We start from the raw sequence: 7,500 nt of genomic DNA, 5'->3' as shown, positions 1-7,500 counted from the left end.
GAGGATGTGGAACGCGGCCTGCAGCGGGCGCTGGAACGCACAGTAGTTGCAGCAACCACGTCGTTGTGGGAGCGTCGTGATGGGACGCAGCGTGCCCGTGTCCGACTTCCACGGAGGGACGCTGACCTTCTGGCGGACAAACGTATCCTTGTTGGATACTCGGCGTGCCTGGTGCGCAGCGCGCCAAAACAGCAGCGAAGCGCGGTTCGCTGTTTCCGCTGCTTGGAGCGCGGCCATACCACAACAGAATGCACCGGCGTGGATCGATCCAGCCTGTGCCTGCGCTGCGGAGCTGCTGATCATCGAGCGGCGTCATGCACTTCGGACCCGAAGTGCATTGTCTGCGGCGGCCCACATCGCATCGCCGCCCCCATGTGCAAAGGACCGCCATCACAATGCTGAACATCCTGCAGTTCAACTCCAATCATTGTGAGAACGCCCAGGACCTGGCGTTGCACGTGATGACCACCGAGGGTCTCGACGTTCTGCTCTTGTCCGAGCCCTATTGCGTACCGCGCAATAACGGCAATTGGGTGACGGACGAGAGTAAGACGGTTGCCATCGTCGTAAACGGCAACCGGCTGCCGATACAGCGTATCAGGCACCGTCAGACCCTCGGTGTGGTTGCTGCCGACGTGGGAGGAGTAACAATTGTGAGCTGCTACGTGTCGCCGCAGACGGGAGTCCCCGAGTTCCGGAGTGTTATGGAGAAAATTGACCTGATCGTCCGCGGGTGCAGCCGGGTTCTCCTGGCCGGCGATTTCAACGCCATGCACCTTGACTGGGGAAGCAGCAGGACTTGCCCGAAGGGCTTGGAGCTTCTCCAGTTGGCGGACAACCTCGGGCTGGTGCTACTGAACAAGGCAGACTGCCTACCAACGTTCAAGGGGAACCGAGTGGGCACAACTCGGTTCCCGCCCAGCCGACCGGACGTTACATTCGCCAGCAGTGCGATAAGCCGTCTCGACCCGCGCGAAGACAGCGCCCGAGGCTGGCGCGTGCCCGACGTGGTTACGCTGAGCGACCACCGATACGTCCGGTACGAGGTTGGCGTGAGTCCACCACCAACGAGGGATCGGGCAGCACGGCGTGGACAGCGCCCGGCCCGTGTAAGCAACGCCGGTACGCGCTGGAAGACCAGTCAGTTTGACTCCCAGCTTTTCGGGAAAGCGCTGGCCATGATTGGGTTCGCCCGTCAAGCTAACAGCGTCGAAAGCTTGGTTGAGTCGCTGACCAGCGTCTGCGACGAGACGATGTCGCGGGTCTTCCCAGCGCAGGACCACACAGGTCGGCCAGCTTACTGGTGGACTCCGGCGATTCAGGCAATGATCGACGAGCTCTCCAGAAAGGAGCAGATGGCGAGGAGAACAATCCCGCCGGAAGAGCAGCTCCATACGGAACTCTCAGCTGCCAGAGAGAGCCTTCGGAAGGCTATTCGTTTGAGTAAGAACGAGGCGTTCGACCGGTTCTTGCTGTCGATCAGGGAGGATGAAACCGGAAACTTTTTCCGGAAGGTCTTCCACTGGTTCCAGGCGGCCCGCTCAGCCCCGGAACGCGATCCAGCAGAACTGCGGCGAATTGTCGACGCCTTGTTCCCGGTTCATCCGCCGGTAGAGTGGCCTGATCTCCGAGTTGGCAACATGGCGCCGCTCCGATCGATCGGCCTGACCGAGCTGGAGAATATAGCAGCCAGCATGCACCCGCGGAAGGCTCCTGGGCTTGATGGAGTACCGAACGCCGCCCTTACGGTCGCTCTCAGGCAGCAACCGGAGCCCTTCCGCCGGGTGTTTCAGGAGTGCCTGGACACGTCCTGCTTTCCGCAGCCGTGGAAAAAGCAGCGACTGGTGCTCCTGCCAAAGCCAGGCAAGTCACCGGGCGAACCGTCGTCCTTTCGCCCGATTTGCCTGCTAGACAATACGGGCAAGGCTTTGGAGCGGCTGCTATTGAACCGGCTCAACGAATACATCGAGGATCCAGAGAGTCCGCAACTGTCTGAGCAGCAGTTCGGATTCCGGCGAGGGCGATCGACTCTGCAGGCTATACAGCAAGTCGTGGACGCGGGACGAAGGGCGAAGTCCTTTGGAAGGACAAACAACCGTGACCGGCGCTGCCTCATGGTTGTGGCCCTGGACGTCCGTAACGCGTTCAATACGGCTAGCTGGCAGAGCATCGCCGAGGCGCTCCAGGCGAAGGGAGTCCCCGTGCAGTTGTGCCGCATACTGCAGGACTACTTCGCCGACAGGGAGCTCACGTACGACACGGCGGACGGGCCGGTTACCCGCCGAGTATCGGCAGGTGTTCCACAGGGGTCCATATTGGGCCCCACATTGTGGAACATTATGTACGACGGCGTGCTAGCCGTAGAGCTCCCTGAGGGCGCCTCCATCGTGGGATTCGCCGACGATCTTGCGATCCTGGCAGCGGGGACAACACCGGAGCACGCAGCAGCGATCGCGGAGGAAGCCGTGGTAGCAGTCAACAGCTGGATGGTGCAGCACCATCTCTCCCTGGCACCGGAGAAAACGGAGCTGCTGATGGTGTCGAGCAAACGCAGCGGGTATAGAAATATCCCAGTTAACATCTGTGGAGTGGAAGTGCGCTCGAAGCGGTCGATCCGCTACTTGGGGGTCATGCTTCACGACCACCTGTCGTGGCGCCCACACGTCGAGATGGTCGCGGACAAGGCCCTCCGTGTGGTGCGAGCGTTGCGTGGCGTCATGCGCAACCACAGCGGCCCCCAAGTGAGCAAGCGGAAGCTGCTCGCCGCAGTGGCCGCGTCCATCATCCGCTACGGCGCACCCGTCTGGGCAGAAGCCGCGGACCTGCAGTGGTGCAGGCGGATTTTGGACCGCGTGCAACGGCCCCTGGCCCAGGGCATCACGAGCGCCTTCCACTCCACCAGCTGCGAGGTAGCGGTGGTTTTGGCCGGAGAACTGCCCTACCACCTCCTGGTGAAGGAAGACGCCCGCTGCTACAACCGACTGCAGTTGAGCCCGGACAGCAGTCGAGAGGCGATTCGCCAGGAGGAGAAGGAGGCATCACAGCAGCTGTGGCAGCAACAGTGGGACGACGAGGCGGCGCAGAACACCAGCCGCTATGTACGTTGGGCCCACCGACAAGTGCCAGACGTGCGCCTGTGGACGGGACGGAAGCACGGGGAGGTAGACTTCTACCTCTCGCAGGTATTGAGTGGACACGCATTCGTCCACGAATTCCTGCACGTTTTCGGGTTCGCTCCGTCCCCGGACTGTCCCAGGTGCGCAGGGTCGGTCGAGTCGGTGGCCCACGTACTCTTTGTGTGTCCCCGCTTCGCGGATGTTCGGGCGGAACTATTGACGGCGTCGACGAGGACAACATCGGCAGTCGTCTGCTGGAGAGCGCGGAGTCGTGGGACCGCATCCAGCAAGCGGCTCGGCAGATCCTCTCCGTGCTGCAGGAGGACTGGCGGCAGGAGCAGCTTACCTTGGCAGTCGCTGAGGCTGCTCAGCCAGATCCAGCAGCCAGCCCGCCCGTGGACATGGCGGAGGCAGAGCGGAGACTGCTGATGCGACGGGAGGTGCGCAACCGCAGCGCCCGGCGAATGCGGCAGCGGCGTCGGCAGGAGCGGCTCGGCGAGAACGAGGTCGTCCCTGCAATTTTGGCACGCGCAGCGGCCAATGACGCAGCGGCCGACGACGTAGCGGAGCCGACAGGGGAGGTTGAGGAGGAGGAGGTCAGCCCTCCAGAACCGCCAATCCCCCCGCGCAGCCGGGGATTGCCTCCCTCCCCACGCACGATGGAGATGCGGCGACTGCGGCGTAACTTTATGCAGCTCCAATACCGGGAAAGGCGTCGGGCCGGAGTGCTAGGAGCTGTTCCGCAGGGTCGCCAACGACGTGGGCGACTACCACCATCTGCAGCGGAAGTGGAGCGGCGTCGCATTAACCGGCGGCAGAGAGAGAGGCAGCGGCGGCTGGAGCAACGGCAAGCGGAGGTCGAGGCTCAGCCTCCCCCGCGGGACGAGCTGCCGAGCTCCCAGCTTGCCGAACGAAGAAGCAGCCTCACGGATGACGAGCGAGCTGCCGTAACATCGGCGAACGTGTCCGCGCGCTGACGCAGCTCTGTGATGATACGGTGAAACCTGCAAGGATTAGGACAAGGACAACGGTTACCGGAACATATTTAATGTTAAAAAGGCGGCAACGAAAACCTTTCACGAAAGGAAAAATAGTGAAAAAAAAAAAGTTTTTTGAATTCAAATAAATAAAGAGAAAGGCCCAAACGGGCGGAATTCCCGGCGGGGGGAAATCCGTTAGTGGTAACCCCCCGCCGGTAGGAGCGGGGTTCTTTCGGGAAACAATGGTCCTCAATAAAGAACTCTTGAAGAATTTAAAAAAAAAAAAAAAGAAGTGGAGCTTGCGGCTTAATTTGACTCAACACGGGAAAACTTACCAGGTCCGAACTTATTGAGGTAAGACAGATTGATAGCTCTTTCTCAAACTTAAGGGTAGTGGTGCATGGCCGTTCTTAGTTCGTGGAATGATTTGTCTGGTTAATTCCGATAACGAACGCGACTCAGTCAAGCTAACTAGAACGCTGTCAGTAGTGTGCCTCCGGGCGCACCTGACGTTAGGAGTGGCGGGTGTCCTCACGGGTGCCCGTCACTTAGTTTGCCCTGCTTAGCGGGACAACTTGTGTTTAGCAAGATGAGATTGAGCGATAACAGGTCCGTGATGCCCTTAGATGTTCTGGGCTGCACGCGTGCTACAATGTGAGCAGCAGCGTGTTCTCGCCTTATGGCGCCCCCATTCCGAGAGGAACGGGAAATCACCCAAATGCTCATTTAGTAGGGATTGGGGACTGCAATGGTCCCCATGAACCTGGAATTTCTAGTAAGTGCTAGTCATTAGCTAGCGCTGATTACGTCCCTGCCCTTTGTACACACCGCCCGTCGCTACTACCGATGGATTATTTAGTGAGGTCTCTGGAGGCACACCTTCCGCGATTCCTTCGTGAGTTGCAGTTGGCACGGCCGAAGTTGACCGAACTTGATGATTTAGAGGAAGTAAAAGTCGTAACAAGGTTTCCGTAGGTGAACCTGCGGAAGGATCATTAACGTGGTTATAATGAGTTATAACGAGGTTGGAGTGTTATGTTGGAGGTCGAGTGCGCTGCTTACCAAACTTTGAACGCGGTAACTTGCACTCGGCGCTGACATGCACGGCAAAACCTCAGTCTTGATATGTGCGGGGAGTTCCTTAAGGTTCTCTCTCCCGGAGATCGTCACTATCCGGGACGTACATTCATTTGTACCTGCATTTGCGTAAGCTTATGTAGAGAGCATATCAAGACGGGACGTGTTGTGTTGGTGGTCGAGTGCGTTGCATACCAAACTTTGAACGCGGTAACTTGTACTCGGCGCCTACACGCACTCCCTAACTGGTGCTTGGCCGTTCTTAACTATTGGTCTTGATATGTGCGGGGAGTTCCTTAAGGTTCTTCCTCCCGGAGATCGTCATTATCCGGGACGTACATTCATTTGTACCTGCATTAGCGCACGCTTTTGTAGAGAGCATATCAAGACGGGGAAAGGTTATGTTGGAGGTCGAGTGCGCTGCTTACCAAACTTTGAACGCGGTAACTTGCACTCGGCGCCGACATGGACACTTCCCTACTTACGGGTTAAGTTGTGAGTTATATTCAGTGTTTTATACACGTCTCGCAGAGAGACAGGTGATTGGCCGTTCTCACCTATTTGTCTTGATATGTGCGGGGAGTTCCTTAAGGTTCTTCCTCCCAGAGATCGTCACTATCTGGGACGTACATTAATTTGTACCTGCATTAGCGCACGCTTTTGTAGAGAGCATATCAAGACGTGAAGTGTTATGTTGGAGGTTGAGTGCGCTGCTTACCAAACTTTGAACGCGGTAACTTGTACTCGGCACCGACATGGACACTTCCAAACCCAAGGAATGAGTTGTGAGTTTTACTAAGAGAAACAGGTAATTGGCAGCGTTACCTATAATTCTTGATATGTGCGGGGAGTTCCTTAAGGTTCTTCCTCCCAGAGATCGTCACTATCTGGGACGTACATTAATTTGTACCTGCATTAGGCGCACGCTTTTGTAGAGAGCATATCAAGACGTGAAGTGTTATGTTGGAGGTCGAGTGCGCTGCTTACCAAACTTTGAACGCGGTAACTTGTACTCGGCACCGACATGGACACTTCCAAACCCAAGGAATGAGTTGTGAGTTTTACTAAGAGAAACAGGTGATTGGCCGTTACCTATAAGTCTTGATATGTGCGGGGAGTTCCTTAAGGTTCTTCCTCCCAGAGATCGTCACTATCTGGGACGTACATTAATTTGTACCTGCATTAGCGCACGCTTTTGTAGAGAGCATATCAAGACGTGAAGTGTTATGTTGGAGGTCGAGTGCGCTGCTTACCAAACTTTGAACGCGGTAACTTGTACTCGGCACCGACATGGACACTTCCAAACCCAAGGAATGAGTTGTGAGTTTTACTAAGAGAAACAGGTAATTGGCAGCGTTACCTATAATTCTTGATATGTGCGGGGAGTTCCTTAAGGTTCTTCCTCCCAGAGATCGTCACTATCTGGGACGTACATTAATTTGTACCTGCATTAGCGCACGCTTTTGTAGAGAGCATATCAAGACGTGAAGGGTTATGTTGGAGGTCGAGTGCGCTGCTTACCAAACTTTGAACGCGGTAACTTGTACTCGGCACCGACATGGACACTTCCAAACCCAAGGAATGAGTTGTGAGTTTTACTAAGAGAAACAGGTAATTGGCAGCGTTACCTATAATTCTTGATATGTGCGGGGAGTTCCTTAAGGTTCTTCCTCCCAGAGATCGTCACTATCTGGGACGTACATTAATTTGTACCTGCATAGCGCACGCTTTTGTAGAGAGCATATCAAGACGTGAAGGGTTATGTTGGAGGTCGAGTGCGCTGCTTACCAAACTTTGAACGCGGTAACTTGTACTCGGCACCGACATGGACACTTCCAAACCCAAGGAATGAGTTGTGAGTTTTACTAAGAGAAACAGGTAATTGGCAGCGTTACCTATAAGTCTTGATATGTGCGGGGAGTTCCTTAAGGTTCTTCCTCCCAGAGATCGTCACTATCTGGGACGTACATTAATTTGTACCTACATAGCACACGCTTTTGTAGAGAGCATATCAAGACGTGAAGTGTTATGTTGGAGGTGAGTGCGCTGCTTACCAAACTTTGAACGCGGTAACTTGTACTCGGCACCGACATGGACACTTCCAAACCCAAGGAATGAGTTGTGAGTTTTACTAAGAGAAACAGGTAATTGGCAGCGTTACCTATAAGTCTTGATATGTGCGGGGAGTTCCTTAAGGTTCTTCCTCCCAGAGATCGTCACTATCTGGGACGTACATTAATTTGTACCTACATAGGCACACGCTTTTGTAGAGAGCATATCAAGACGTGAAGTGTTATGTTGGAGGTCGAGTGCGCTGCTTACCAAAC

The sequence above is a fragment of the Anopheles merus genome, unplaced genomic scaffold, assembly GCF_017562075.2.
Source record: "Anopheles merus strain MAF unplaced genomic scaffold, AmerM5.1 LNR4000103, whole genome shotgun sequence".
NCBI classification, from domain to species: domain Eukaryota; kingdom Metazoa; phylum Arthropoda; class Insecta; order Diptera; family Culicidae; genus Anopheles; species Anopheles merus.
This window is presented reverse-complemented; position numbering follows the sequence as displayed.